This window comes from Photinus pyralis, unplaced genomic scaffold (assembly GCF_008802855.1).
Source record: "Photinus pyralis isolate 1611_PpyrPB1 unplaced genomic scaffold, Ppyr1.3 Ppyr1.4_LG5, whole genome shotgun sequence".
NCBI classification, from domain to species: Eukaryota; Metazoa; Arthropoda; class Insecta; order Coleoptera; family Lampyridae; genus Photinus; species Photinus pyralis.
Window position 1 is genome coordinate 8871142 of NW_022170596.1, and position 14807 is coordinate 8885948.

Genomic DNA, 14807 nt, shown 5'->3' on the forward strand with positions numbered 1-14807 from the left:
ATATCTCCACCCTTAACTCAACCAACCACACAAACACAACTTCCTGAACAAACAAACGCAATAAATACAAGTAACGCAACTTGCACTACAAAGACGCCCTCACCCAATAAAGTTACACGGCCTAGCACAGCTAAAAAACACAATACTCTTTCTTCTCAGAAACACACCACGTTATCACAACCCGAACGCAGCAACCTTAACAGCACTTGAGGCTCACAAAATACCGTAATGTCTCCACCAATAATCCAAGCAACAACACAAATACAACCTCTAGAACAAAGAAACACCATAAATACAAGTAACGCAATTTGCACTACAAAGACAGGTCCACCCAATAAAGTTACACGTCCTAGAACAGTTAAAAAACACAAAACTCCTTCTTCACAGAAACACACCACGTTATCACAACCAACTCGTATTCAACCGAAACGCGAAAACCTTAACAGAACTACATGCTCACAACATACTGTAATATCTCCACCAAAAACCGAAGCAACAACACAAATACAACCTCTAGAACAAAGAAACACCATAAATACAAGTAAGGCAACATGTACCACAAAGACAGGTTCACCGAATAAAGTTACACGTCCTAGCACAGTTAAAAAACACAAAAGTCCTTCTTCACCTAAACACACCACGTTATCACAACCCACTCGTATTCAACCCAAACGCAAAGCCAAAGAAACACTTACACAATAAACTCCATTTAATAAAATTACAGGAATTATTATAGTGATTTTGTTTGTTTGTTTTGTTTTCCTCTTTCCTGATAGCGTTGACTATTGTGGCCATTAATAGCTATGTTGGTAAGTATGAATTACATACTATCCCTAGATTTCCAATAACCCTACATAACATAACTTCACCAGACACAGACACAGACACTAATCGTCACTGCGATTAGTTAACCAGGCTAGACCTGAGTTCTCACAAGAAACACCGACCATAATAATAATGGGGCACTAAAGGTGACAAATCCAACCACCTATAGTACTTACCTATCCACTTTACTTTCCAACTCCCACGCCCATGTTCCCTACTTTCCTATATTATACACAACACGCAGGTGGATATTTGCTTACGCGAATATTTTGAAGAGTGACACCTTCACGTGTTCCTAGTCACCCCATATTCTTATGAAAATGGAGTTTAAACAAAGCCTCGGAGAAATGCCGCTATCTGAGGAGCGTCTGGGCACGTCTGGAGCTATCGCTGGGCGTTGCAGCATGCGAGCCGATAGTGACGAGTTGGTGAACAGGCGGCCGCTCGTTGGGATACCCGAAACCTTTACAGCCGAAAGAATACTACGAAGAGGACAACGACCACTTGAGGAGGACCGCCAAAAAGAGACCTTTGTGCCTGCTTGTGGATGGGACCAGCGCAAAGGAAACCTCCAAAAGACGTATGAAATGGGACGAAGGGATGAATCGCTTCATTTTCGGTACGTATCTGGAGATCACGAAGATGGAAACGGGCAGGACAGCATACAGAGGTAAAGACAATTTCCCACTTAGGCAGTATCTTTAGTTAAAAATAAGTTTCAAATTTATATACGCTTTCCGCAATAAAGAAGTAATACTTATGTTGGGAAAATTTCAAACCTTCATCTAAAATCAGGCCCAGATTTTTGGCAGTTTCTTTCACAAGCAGACCCGAGTCTGCCACCTTAACGTCCACATCCTGTTTAATTAAGTTTCTAGCTTTACGTTGTCCAAATACCATGAGTACGGATTTCTCTGCATTAATTTTTGAACAGTGCTTTTCAGAAACATTTACAAGAGCATCAATGTCAGAATTAATTAATTTATTAGCTAAAGCCACATTATCAGGTTGAAAATCTATTTGAAGCTGTGTATCATCGGCATATAAGTGATACCTGCAATGCTTAACATGATTTCTGAAGTTGCACGTGTACAACAAATATAGTAATGGGCCTAGATTAGATCCTTGGGGCACCCCAGCTATAATAGGCAAGGAAGTAGAACTCTCTCCATTTAAAATTACCTTTTGAAAACGGTTAGTGAGGTAAGATGGCATAAGTTCCACAGCAGTGGCACTAAATCCAATAAATCGCAAGATACTAAACAAAATTTGGTGAGAAATTGTGTCGAATGCTTTAGAATAGTCTAACATGACCAAAATCGATGTTCTATTTTTATCGGCAGCAGACAGTATATCATCCGTTATATTCAAGAGGGCAGTAGCACAACTATAACCTTTCCTAAAACCCGATTGGGTTTCAGGTAAGATATGAAGCGTAATAATTATGCTTATTTATTTGCTCTACCATTATTTTTTCTAAAATTTTTGACATAACTGGTAAGATGCTGATGGGACGAAGGTCCTTAAATAATTTAGGTTCGTTTATCTTAGGTAACGGTATAACATTAGCAGCCTTCCATATTTCTGGTCTTATGGTTGCTGAGAAAAAAATTAAAGAAGAAATCCAAATTTCACCACTTCTTTGGGGGTGGCTCCCAAACGAAACACGTTGGACCCTCGGTTTATTCGGAAAAAGTGCTTGTCTTGCTCCCCTCTATCACCTTTTTTTTTTTACATGCGGTCATGTAACACCCTGTATACTATGCGATCAAAAATGAGTTGCTGTCGTGTCACATTTGGAATTTTTTTTTACATGGGAAATCGTACGTAACTTGAACTTCCAAAGGCAACTTGACAGCAACTCATATTTGATCGCCCGTTATAATAGCTATTTATGTTACAAGTACATAATCTATGACTTTATTGCTGAAATTTGGTATAGATTTCACTATTTAATAACCAGAAATAACATAATGTGCCTTTTGTGTTGTCATAGATACGTGTTGTTTGGAAAAAAATCTGTTGATGTGTAGTGTCAATTTCATTGGGTATTAACTATTTGTCTGTACCTAATTATGAATCCCAAGATGAGTCCAGAAGAAATTGATGGGTACAACAGTATACAACAATTAGCCTGCAATGCCAGAGAGATGCTTTTACCAAGCAAATCAAAAACTGTATATGAGGCCGCATACAGGGAATACAGAAGGTGGTACTGGGGGAAGAAAATCAATTGCACCATGGAAGACTGTATATTGGCGTACTTTAATAGTGAGCTGGTCTCCTATAAAAGTTCTTCTTTATGGAGTAAGTATACTCGATGTTACGATCGACAATTAATTTAAATGAGGGAGTGGATATAATCAAATTTCCCAGCCTAATTCCTTACCTCAAAAGAAAAGGAGATTCTGACAGAGATCTGACAATTCTAAAATTAGTGTTGCCAGCAAAATTTTGGGAACGGAAACCGTTATGGCAAATTCTTCGTTCAGAAATTTAAAAGCCGTAGAGACCACAGAAATATTGCATCAAAAAGGTACATCGGGAATTAACAACCAAAAATAACAACTGTGTTATTACCTAACATTAATTTGGTATAATAATTGAAATGTATAATATAGATATGTGTTCTTAAAATTATAGCATTCTGTTCCGTGTACTTCTTCTTTAAAACAGATCGTTATTTTAAAATGCATTTTACAAAGAAATTGACAGTGACAGGAGTCCAAATTACTTTATCATTATGGACTAGTCCAATAAAGTAGCAGATTATGGACGCTAAACAGTGTCATAACTCAGCGTATTATGATCGAGTCGAACATAAAAACATTTATCGGTACAAAGCAAAACTGTATTAAGGCTTTGTCCAGTGCTGAGCCGGAAAAGCAATCAATTTCTTTCAGCTCTATCTCAATACAGACCACCATGTTTCAATACGTTGGTTGTTTTGGGTTGTTCCATAAATAAAGCTGTTCTCACCAAACATAGTGTCGCAGTTATCAACTGGTTCTTCTCTGAATATTTGTTGAATTTTTTCTACGTACACATTTTCTGTACCGCAATCAACGCGTACTCGTTTAGGCCATCCACCAATTTCTTTAACGACATCGAAGTAATAACCTCCAATAACATTTGGATTACTTGCAGTCCTGCTTGCCCTCAGCCATATTATTCGTCTCAAAAAACCATCAATGCACCCGCGCTAATAGCTAATCCATAAGGTTTTAGTTTGTCATATGCGTCCATATGCCATACCTAAATTAGGGCCATTTATCGAATATTTTCGTCGGCGTAGTCTTTTACGTTTTCTGTATTCTACGTACGCCTTCGGGATTCAATTCTTGTAAAATTACTCTAATTGTAGCCTGTGTTACAACAAATCCATTCTGTATGTCTATGTAATCTATGATGAATCCAACGATATCCACATAATTGAACAGATTCCTTTAACTGGCTTTGGATAAAATCGATGATTGTGGATAAATCCGAATAATGTTTTTTTTTATATACAATAACTTCTTCAATTTACGTATTATGTCTCAAATAGATAAAAGCCAGTATTTCATCGTAATGCATGCCACTTCAAAAATAACCTCTTACTAAATCATCGGTAGCGTTGCTGGGTGCATCAAATAAATCTACGTTATTCATTTCGATTTTCCACAAATGCCACTGCACATTAAACTCGTAACTCACTCTGCAATATCCGAGTCCGACATAAGTGTTGAGTTTGTGTAACATTTTTTTTCCAATATATTACATTTTTTCGCAATATTTTTAAGTTTTTCGCAATATATTCAATTTGTTTCCAATATATTCAATTTTTTTCCCAATACATTCAATTTTTTTCCAATATATTCAATTTTTTCCCAATATATTCAATATTTTGCCAATATATTGGAAAAAATAATTTTATTATAATTTTGTGACCCTTAGGCGCTTTCGTACAAACTTGAGTTCATCTGTATCATTATATTTTGACGCTTCTAATTATTACTTAGATACGCCTATAACATTAAACGAGCTTCAGAACAGTATAGCGTCGGCCAAACTCGGCAAAACACCGGGATTTGATTTAATACCCAATGAATTTTATAAACACTTACCTCCAAACTGGGAACATTATATGCTCAATATGTTTAACAATATTTGGGAATTAGAAAAAATACCTCGTTCTTGGTCAATAATAATCATCACGCCAATTCATAAGAAAGGACCCAAAAATGATCCAGCAAATTACAGAGGTATAGCCCTAACCAACAGTGTTACAAAATTATTTACCCAAATCCTATACAATAGAATTTACAACTTTGTTGAAGAATCTGCCATTCTAAAGGAATACCAAATGGGATTTAGAAAAACTAGAGGCACTTCGGATAACATATTTTCATTAATGGCAATTATTCATATACAACTAAGGTTGGCAAGAAATGCAGTATATGTAATGTTTATTGATTTTAAACAAGCATTCGACAGAATCAACCATAACATACTTTGGAGGAAATTGTATGAAAATGGCATTAGTGCAAAAGTTATTAGAATGATAGAGAGTCTGTATAAGAATGCAAGTTCGCAGGTTAAAGTGAACAACAACTTAAGTAATACGATTCCTATCACAGAAGGGGTGTTGCAGGGGGAACAACTATCTCCAATACTGTTTTCACTTTTTATAAATGATATAGAGAGTTACTTCCGAGCACATGGAGTTCGTGGTTTAAATATCGATCAGAACAATGATATTTTGTTAATTGCATATGCTGACGACATTGCTTTGTTCTCCCATTCCCCCATAGACTTGCAAAAGAAAATTAATATTTTATACAATTATTGTAAGGAAAATAGTCTGACGTTAAATACTAACAAAACTAAAATAATGAAATTTCAAAGAAACTGGACACATTCAAAAAATTTTAAGTTTTATTATGATCGCGATCCATTAGAAGTTGTAAATAAATTTTCATATCTTGGCGTTACATTTACATCAACGGGCAAATTTAATGAAGCAACAAAAGAGGCAAAAAAGAAGGCCTTAGTTGCAATCGGTAATGTTAAAGCAATCCTCATAAAAGGCAAATCGAGTTCATGGAATGAAAAATTCAAACTATTTCATAGTGTTGTCCAAGCTACCGCTCTGCATGGAGCTGAAACATGGGTCGTTTTTAAACCGGAAGGGCTTGAAGGAATACTCACCAAGTACCTATATCAAAGACGTTCTGCAATGTCAGAAAACTACCCCTAATCATATGCTCCGCCTGGAAACCGGCGCGAGGCATGTTAGTAACTTCGTATGGGCGCGAGCATTAAATTGGTGGATGAAAGTATTAAAACATAAACCAACGTCTTATACGAGTTTGCTTTATAATCGGTTGAAACACCTCAACTCCTGGGAACAGAATACGGCTGAATACAACTGGGCATCACAAATACGTCATTTTATAGAAAATCTGGGGTATGGGAACACCTGGCTACAGCAATCGCATCATATGACTAAAAGTTCTATCACAAATGTAATTGACCAACACTTGACAACTTTAAAATCTGCAGATATCGAAACGAGTACAAAATTTAACGACCACTACAACAAATTACAGGCTATGAAGCATAATTATGAAATGTCAGCATATTTAACGTTTAAAGTCTCAATTATAAAGATCAGAACAGTAGCACAACTCAGACTGGCTTACAAAATGGGACGCGCATTCTTATAAAAAATATGCTTTACAAACTAGATAACATAAACAAATGCCAAGTATGTAATCTTAACGAGAACGAAAATCTTAACACTTCCTTTTTAAATGCCCAATATATCAACCGATAAGGGTCGTTTATTTAAAAAAATATTGCATCGATGAGGACGACGAATTGAATATCTGTCACTTACTACACGCTACACGTAAAGGACGCAGCCCAACTAAACTGTGTTTATAATTATATACTTAATGCATTAAGAGTAAGATCATTTTGTTTAAATGAATGATATTAGTTGATTTACTTATTTATAGGAAAATGGTTTCTTTTTTGTCATAATTATTTAGAAATTTATAATTTGTTTAAGTTATCTATCATATGTATCTTTCAGTATGTTCAAGCTTAATTAATCTCTCTCTATTTCTTTTTATGAGGCATTACCTTAAAACAAATATACGTTTATTATTATTATATTATTACTACAGTTTGTTAATGACTCCTCATTACCACTAAATAGTTTAATTTTGTCTCGGCATTGTCAATTTTCAAATAAAAATTGTACAGTTGAACCTATGAACTCAAAAATTGTTCTTTTTTTCTTGTCTTTATTCTGATGACCTACTAATTGCTCTACATTATTCTTCTCCATTTTAATTTATTCTTTTGAGACTCTCAAAAATTAGTCGCAAACTTTTAAACTATTAACAATTTTGAAAGCCTTATACCTTGTGAAATCATAACTTAACACTTCACAGGATCCATTTACCAAGTTATTCACACAACAATTACTATAAATTTTGCCTGAACTTATTAACTCATGATGTAATATTCTTACTCTCACAAAACTAATCGAACTTTACCTATAACTTATTTTGCAATATTTTAGCGTAATCTAGTCATAAAAATTCTTTAATCTATTATTATAAATTCTTACTAACCTTATACCCATTTTAGTGGTACAATTTACTGGAGAATCTACCGAAATGACCTTATATGTGCCCTTACCTTTCTGATTTTTTTTCTTTTTATGATTTCATTAATGATTAACACTGTATCTCCGACATGAAAATGTTGTACGTTACTTTTTCCTATCGTAATACTCTTTACTTTTTGATTTTTTATCAATTAAACCTCGTCTAGCAATTTCCCTAATATATCGCAATGTATTTTTTAAGTCTTGCACGAAATCATCATAGGTGTAGCGAAATTCTGAGGGTCTTGTTATAGAACTGGGTAATTCTTCTGTATGTTCATATACTAATTCAAAAGGGGTAAATTTTGTTGAAGTATTGTACAGTTGTATTAAAAGTAAACATGACGAACGGGATATATTCGTCCCAATCTGTTTGGTCTTCCCTAATGTAGTTTGTGGCTGCGTTCTAACGCACCATTAGATTCCGGATGAAACGATGAACACTGAATTTTTTTAATTCTAAATAGTGTATAAACATTTTTAAACAACTCGCTAATAAAGTTTGATCCTTGATCTGTCAACAATACTTTTGGTCTACAAATGATTTCCGTAACAAATTTACTTGCTATCGTTTTCGCTTCCTGATTTGGAATTGGTATAGCCTCGCTAAATTTACTTAAATCATCTTGAAATGTCAATAAATACCTATTATCGTTTTGTGTGAATGGCAAAGGACCTACTATGTCCATTGCACTTTTTTCAAATATACAGTTTTGGAAGTGTTTGTAATTTCTAATTGCATTTTTGTTTTTAAAGGACTCGTCTTGCTTCTTTGACATATTCCTTAATATCTGACTTTCTGTGTGGCCATTTATAATTTTTTTTTACCCTATTGTACACCCTGTTTGTGTGTCCTCCTAAAATTTTATCATCGAAAATTATCCTCTTTTGTTCGTCATCGATTTCTGTTAACGTTTCCGCCACCACTATTTTTAAAAAATTTAAAAATATACGCTAACATAATTCTCAGCTTTTGCCATTCTAATCTCTCTAAACCACATCCAATCCGATGGAAAGGCTAATTTCCTTATAATGTCTTTTTCTAACTGCACTCTAATTATGTTAATCTACGACGGTACCATTATGACATATTTAGCATGGTCAATTAGATATCATTACGGCTTTCATAAAAGCACTAGTGTTCTGAGTGAATTCATAAAAGCACGCAAATGATAGTTACTACTATTTTCTATAGCAAATGTGTAGTCAAAATTAACAAGGCGATTACCATATAACTAAATCTGTGATATAACATCCACTATAGTATGGACACTTGATAATTTTGAATCACGTTTAGATAACTCAAAAATCTGAATAAAATCTATTTGGACCGTAGATTAAATTATGAATGATACAACGTTATTAATTAAACTTGTGTAACTAAAATTGCCTCGTGAATTTAACGTTACACGCGTTTCATTATGATGACGTTCATAAACGAACTTGTATCATTAATAACTATTACTATACAATTGTATTCCATAAGTCCTCATAATAGGGTTTATCAAAATAATTTAGTTTCGTAATTAAGTAATAGATTTTGCTATCTCCGACATCTAAAATAGCTACTTCGTGAATTGGTCCTTTTGTTCGTCAACTTTACCAAATTTTTGCTTATACTCGAAAGCTCTGTTCCTTGATTCATGACAAAATCCTGCGAAACGCAGTGTACTAAGGAATAATTATTTGAAATATTAAATAAATCGTCGTTACATTCTTGCACGTAACTAAATTGGTTTTAATCAAATCTGTACATTTTGAATAAGCGTATATTCGTCCGAGTTTAAAACAAATACTGGAACTGCATTAGTATTAACCCTTCCTGTCTATAATCTCTGATATTTCCAACGCTTTAATTTAAATCTAAATCCCGGATCTTTGACACTAAATAACCACGCGTCAAGTGTCAATGATCTGTAACTATTTTGAATTTAGTTCCAAAAATGTAAGGTCTAAATTAATTTACAGCATGTACGATGCGTAATAATTCTTTTTCGGCAATCGAGTAATTTAATTCTGCTTGATTTTATGTTCTAGACGTGCACCTATGCGATTGGCAAATCTTTTCCAATATCTGGAGCTCTATAATTAATTTGGTTTTTAGTTGATCAAACGAATGTTGACACAAGTCGGTCAAAACAAATATTGTATCTTTCTTTAACAAATTGGTCAATGGTTTGGCAACTTTTGAATATTCTTTAATAAATCTATACGATAATAGGCTGTTAATCCTAAAAATGCTTTAATATTCTCAATAGTATGACATAAATAATTAACCTCTTTATGCAAAAATTCACACTTATTGGGTGTACTTGCGTAATCTATCAACAATAATTTCTACTAACTTCTCTCCGTGCTGTTTTAAATTATGTGAGTAAATTACAATATCATCTAAATACAAAATACATTTAATTCTCTGTAATCCACTAAGTACAGTATTCATTAACCTTTGAAACCTAGATGGAACCCCCTTTAAACCAAAAGGCATTCTAGTAAAATGAAAGTGGTCAAAAGGTATTGAAATAGTTATTTATGCATCAAGGGCATTAAGGCGATATTTATGCCGATATCGACTAATGCCTGAGGTGCTTACAAAATTTTATTTTTCGTCTTTCAAACCATACATTTCCAATATACAAATGTAATGATTATATTGTTTGTCCAACATTAAAGTGCTTCATACGAATCAAGTAGCACTTTTTTTTTAATACATTAGACGCTTTCTCTCGGCTACTTCGCAATCATGATTTCGAGACCGTGATTCGTAGGATCACGTTTTACGAAAGAACGCGCGAATTTAAAAAGTATAGTTAAGTTTACGTAGTGCACATTTGCATTCGAATTATGTATTTTTTGTTTGGATTATGAAAATAATTTAAATACAAGTGGAAGTACTTGCACGATTATGCTCCTCTTCAGTTACAAATATTGACTAATCTAACATTTGAGCAAAAATATCCTTGCATTTATAGGTTAGGAATTCGTGTCAAAAAAATTTTATCTCCAGTTTGTTCACGATTTTAGCAATCATGATTATAAGATCACACTTCGAAAGAACGTGATTTGACAATCCAAACGCGTTTGGAGCACCGAAAGAAAGCGCCTATTATATAACTCCATCAATATATTTGACAGGCGTCAAAGACTGCTTTATATATCTCATATGACAGATATAATTGGCATATAATTAGTCTGGAAGCCAGACGAAAAAGTTGGAAGTAAGGTACGGTGAACATTTTCTTGCGGTTTTAGGTCACTAAGCAGGTCTATTTTAAGAATCCGATTGATGCCACTCTGTCACCCTTGAGCATTTTGAGAAATTCAAGATGGCGCCCAAAAATATCTGCAAAAAAATACAACAATTAAATTTTTTAAAAATATGGGCATATCGATTTTAGGGTTTTGAAGTTTTCTGAATTTAAATTTTTATTTAATGTTTTTGGGGGCATTTTGGAGGAGTGGGGGGTGTTTTTAAGGGGTGGGTTATTAATAATATTTTTTCAATATTAAGGTGTCGTACATCGATTTATATGTTTTTATGGATAAGGATCCCGAATTCCATATCAAAATGGAGGTACAGCAAGTTATTCAATGTTAAATAAGTAGAACGACGCCGACAGACGGCCCGAAAATAACATAAAATGCGCGGTACGCCTCGCCCGCGCTGCAGGACATGATTTTAATAAAAAGATAATAATTATAACAAGTGCGATACGTCTTTTTATAGGTTTCTTGGGGTGGAGATTACAATTTTGATGTCAAAGTATGATCCCACATATCCCAATGTGTAATTGTGCAAATAACTACTAATATCAAAGCAAAAGTTTTGGTTAGTAATAATTTTCACAGTTACAATATTAACTTTTTTTCAGCATTTGTTTTTTCAGGAACATTGATATAGGGGAAGTTTTGAAATACGAACTATCTTCGGCGCCTCCTTCAATGTTTAATGATGATAGATCGATGAAGGAAGCATCAACAAAATCGGTTCTTATGAATTCACTGGCTGTTTCCCAGTCTATGAGACTAAATACTAGACCATCATTAACAATAATTGATGGATGTGCAATGCTTTGGGTAATACACTGGCCAGTTCGAGGAACGGTTTCTGATTACATAAAATGATTTGTTTTATAGCAGACATTCCATGGCATGACGGATATTGGCGTAGTTTTTGTATTATAAAATTCCATGGCATCACAGATTATTGAAAAAGATGGGGGTGCTATTTCTCCAATTTTCCGTCTTTATTATGCAAAAAAATGGAAAACTAATACGGTTGATTGACGTAAAAAATTTGTTTCTACAAAAAAACCTTAATACATTTTTGCTCTAAAATAATTTGGGGAATTCAACATAAAGAAAGACCAAATTACTAAAAACGGTTTCCTAATATAACAATTTACAATTAATGTTCGAATAAGTAACCATTAACTGCAATACTGTAACCAAGTCGATCATAAAATCCATTTCGAACTGCTACTAATTGCGATAACTGGATATTTTTTGTTTTAGAAAATTCCATGGCATCGCAGATTATTGAAAAAGATGCGGGTTTTATTTTTCCAATTTTCCCTCTTTATATGAAAAAAATTAAAAACTAATACGGTTGATTGGCGTAAAAAAATTTTTTCTACAAAAATCCTTAATAGATTTTTGCTCTAAAATAATTTGGGGAGCCAATAATCGCATGTTATGAATTTTACATTGAAATCCCTATAATGTGTTTCGCAAGTCACCACCCTGTATACTGCCTTTCAACATTTCGATTTTTCCTTTTGCGTTTGAGGTAACCCGTAAGGTTTACCATAAATTGGACCTGCATTTGGCCAAGTAGGAATTTTGTGCGTGTGTAACAGTTAATTTATCATCTTCTAAAAGGAAATCATCACTTTACGGCAGGCAACCCACCCTTAATCCGGGCTGCCGATAAGTTTTCTCCGGCCCGCTAATATAATTCATAGTTAATACTTCATACGGCCCGCCAAGTTATATTACAAATTCGAATTAATTAATTAATTATGATTATTTTACACGTGCAGCATCTAGTCACTAGTGGATGCGATCGTTTGAAAGCCTCTTTGAAGATGCATTTCTTGTTTCACAGATATCGCCAGGTATTTTCCAGAATTTTCGTCGCGATATATATCGGGTGGGACAATAAAATGATACGTGTTTTGGGATTCGGCAACATTTTTAAGCCATATATTGCAACAAATGAAAATTTCTGGTAACTTGGTATGCAAAATCGTGTCACAATTTTCAAGAGTATTAATTTTTTTAAATGATTTTTACGAAAGCAAAAGATATGGCAACTTTAAACATACTTTTATTTGGATTTTCAACTTTGGCCCGTGGCGCATGTGAAAAATTTTATTTTGGCCCCATCCCTGCTACACGGCTTACAAATTTCAGGGTAAGAAATCCTTTTCTTCTACATTTAGGTGTTGAGTACGTAACGAATTTAATAAGGTTTCAATTCCATTTCCTTGTACTTCCCCATTTCCCTTATACTATTTACTTATACAAATTCTAAATCTTTTAGTTCTATTATTGGAGGTTTTATGTACTCATCCTGCTCTGAAATATTAAATAACTTCACGAATTATTTATTGCCTCTGTTAAACAATCATATATGAAATGGAACAACAATTTCCCTTTTGGATAAATAAAATGTTTCATCGACAACTCCTAAGGTTCGGATAGTGGTTTCATTTGTGATACCTTTTATTTTAACAGACCGATTTTTATCAATTTCTTCTATTTGGTTTTTTACAATAAAAACACATAGGCTGGCGTTGCATCAAAACATTTCAGTTTTTTTCACACTAACATAAATTTGAACACGCGAACCGTTAGGTTTAACACTATAGTTTTTATAAAAACAATTTCAAGCTGAATGACCTGTTTTCTTACAAATAAAACAATTTCTTTCATTTGTATATTGATTTAAATTTACCATATAACCAAAATAGTGGTGTGAATCGCGATTACTCAAAAGTGCTCTTGCTTCAATTCTACAGGTGATTCTAAAGTTTTGGGGTTCTTACTTTTTACGTTCACTTTCAAAAGTTCTCGCAATCCATTAACAAACACATTTAACGCTTGTAATTTCAATAAACCACTGACAGTTACCGCTTCTTCTTAGGTTTTATTTACCGTCGCCACCTCTAACAAATTGCTTAAACATTTTTCAATTTAGTTTGAAGATGTATCTAAATTTTCGCCTTTTGACTGTTTAGTTGAATTTCACTCTAAGTGCCAATGCGAAAGAGTTCTCTTTTCTGCAGAAAGTTCTTCTAAATGTTCCTTAACAAATCCCAATTTTGAAAATTTTTGTATTCGATAAAATTGCTAGCTTGACCTGAGACCTTTGTTTTAATAATTTGAAATAGCATATGGGAATCGACTTGCCTAACTGAGTGTAAAATGATCTCACAATTATCTATCCATTCCTAACACTTTCTTTGCTTTCCCGACTGAAATTTCTGCTGCATCTAAACTTACAAACTGTTCCCTACCGGTTGCGTTTATATTACTTGAGCTTTCTTCTAAATTTAAGCTGGAAGCATTATCACTTAGATTATTATTAGGCATATTTTGTAGTTTACTGCTGACTGTTCTACGGAATTTGTTCAAATACAGGGAGAAACTAAGTAATAATTAAGTTACAAAATGATCGTATAAATTTCTGACTGACTTTTAATCTGCTGAAAACTAGGATGAAAATGTGTAAAATCCGAATAGCGAATAGCACAATGCGCCCGAAACTGTAGAAACTTATTTCGCAAACAAAAAACACTGGCACTGACTTTTCTTGGGAATTTTGGGTGTTGGTAATTCGTGATGTTACCAATGTTTTATTATGTACTAATATTTAATACCTTTACACAGGTTACAGGTTACAAAGTTCGCTAATTCTTCTGTTCTGGATTTCAAGATGAACTACCCTATCACAATCACATTAGTTTTTGAAGTAATTTTACTAAATATTTAGAGTAATTTGCAAAGTGGTATAACGTGATTTGGTAGGACAGTCCTCTCTCCTACTTTCTAGTTTAATTCCAAAAATGATGAGAGCCTTATCATCGTTGAAACAGCTAGAAAAGTATTAAGATGGATATCAAAACGATTAAATATGACATTTTCTAGGGAAATCTAGTGCATTAAAAGTACTTCCCACACTCAATTGATGAAAAAACCTCCCTCTCTGTTCACATGCGGTCTCTTCCATTGCATATTGCTGTATCGCTGCACTGCGTATTTACCCTGGTGTTTACAAATACCTTCAATTTTCAGTAGGTACAGTGTCAGCACTATG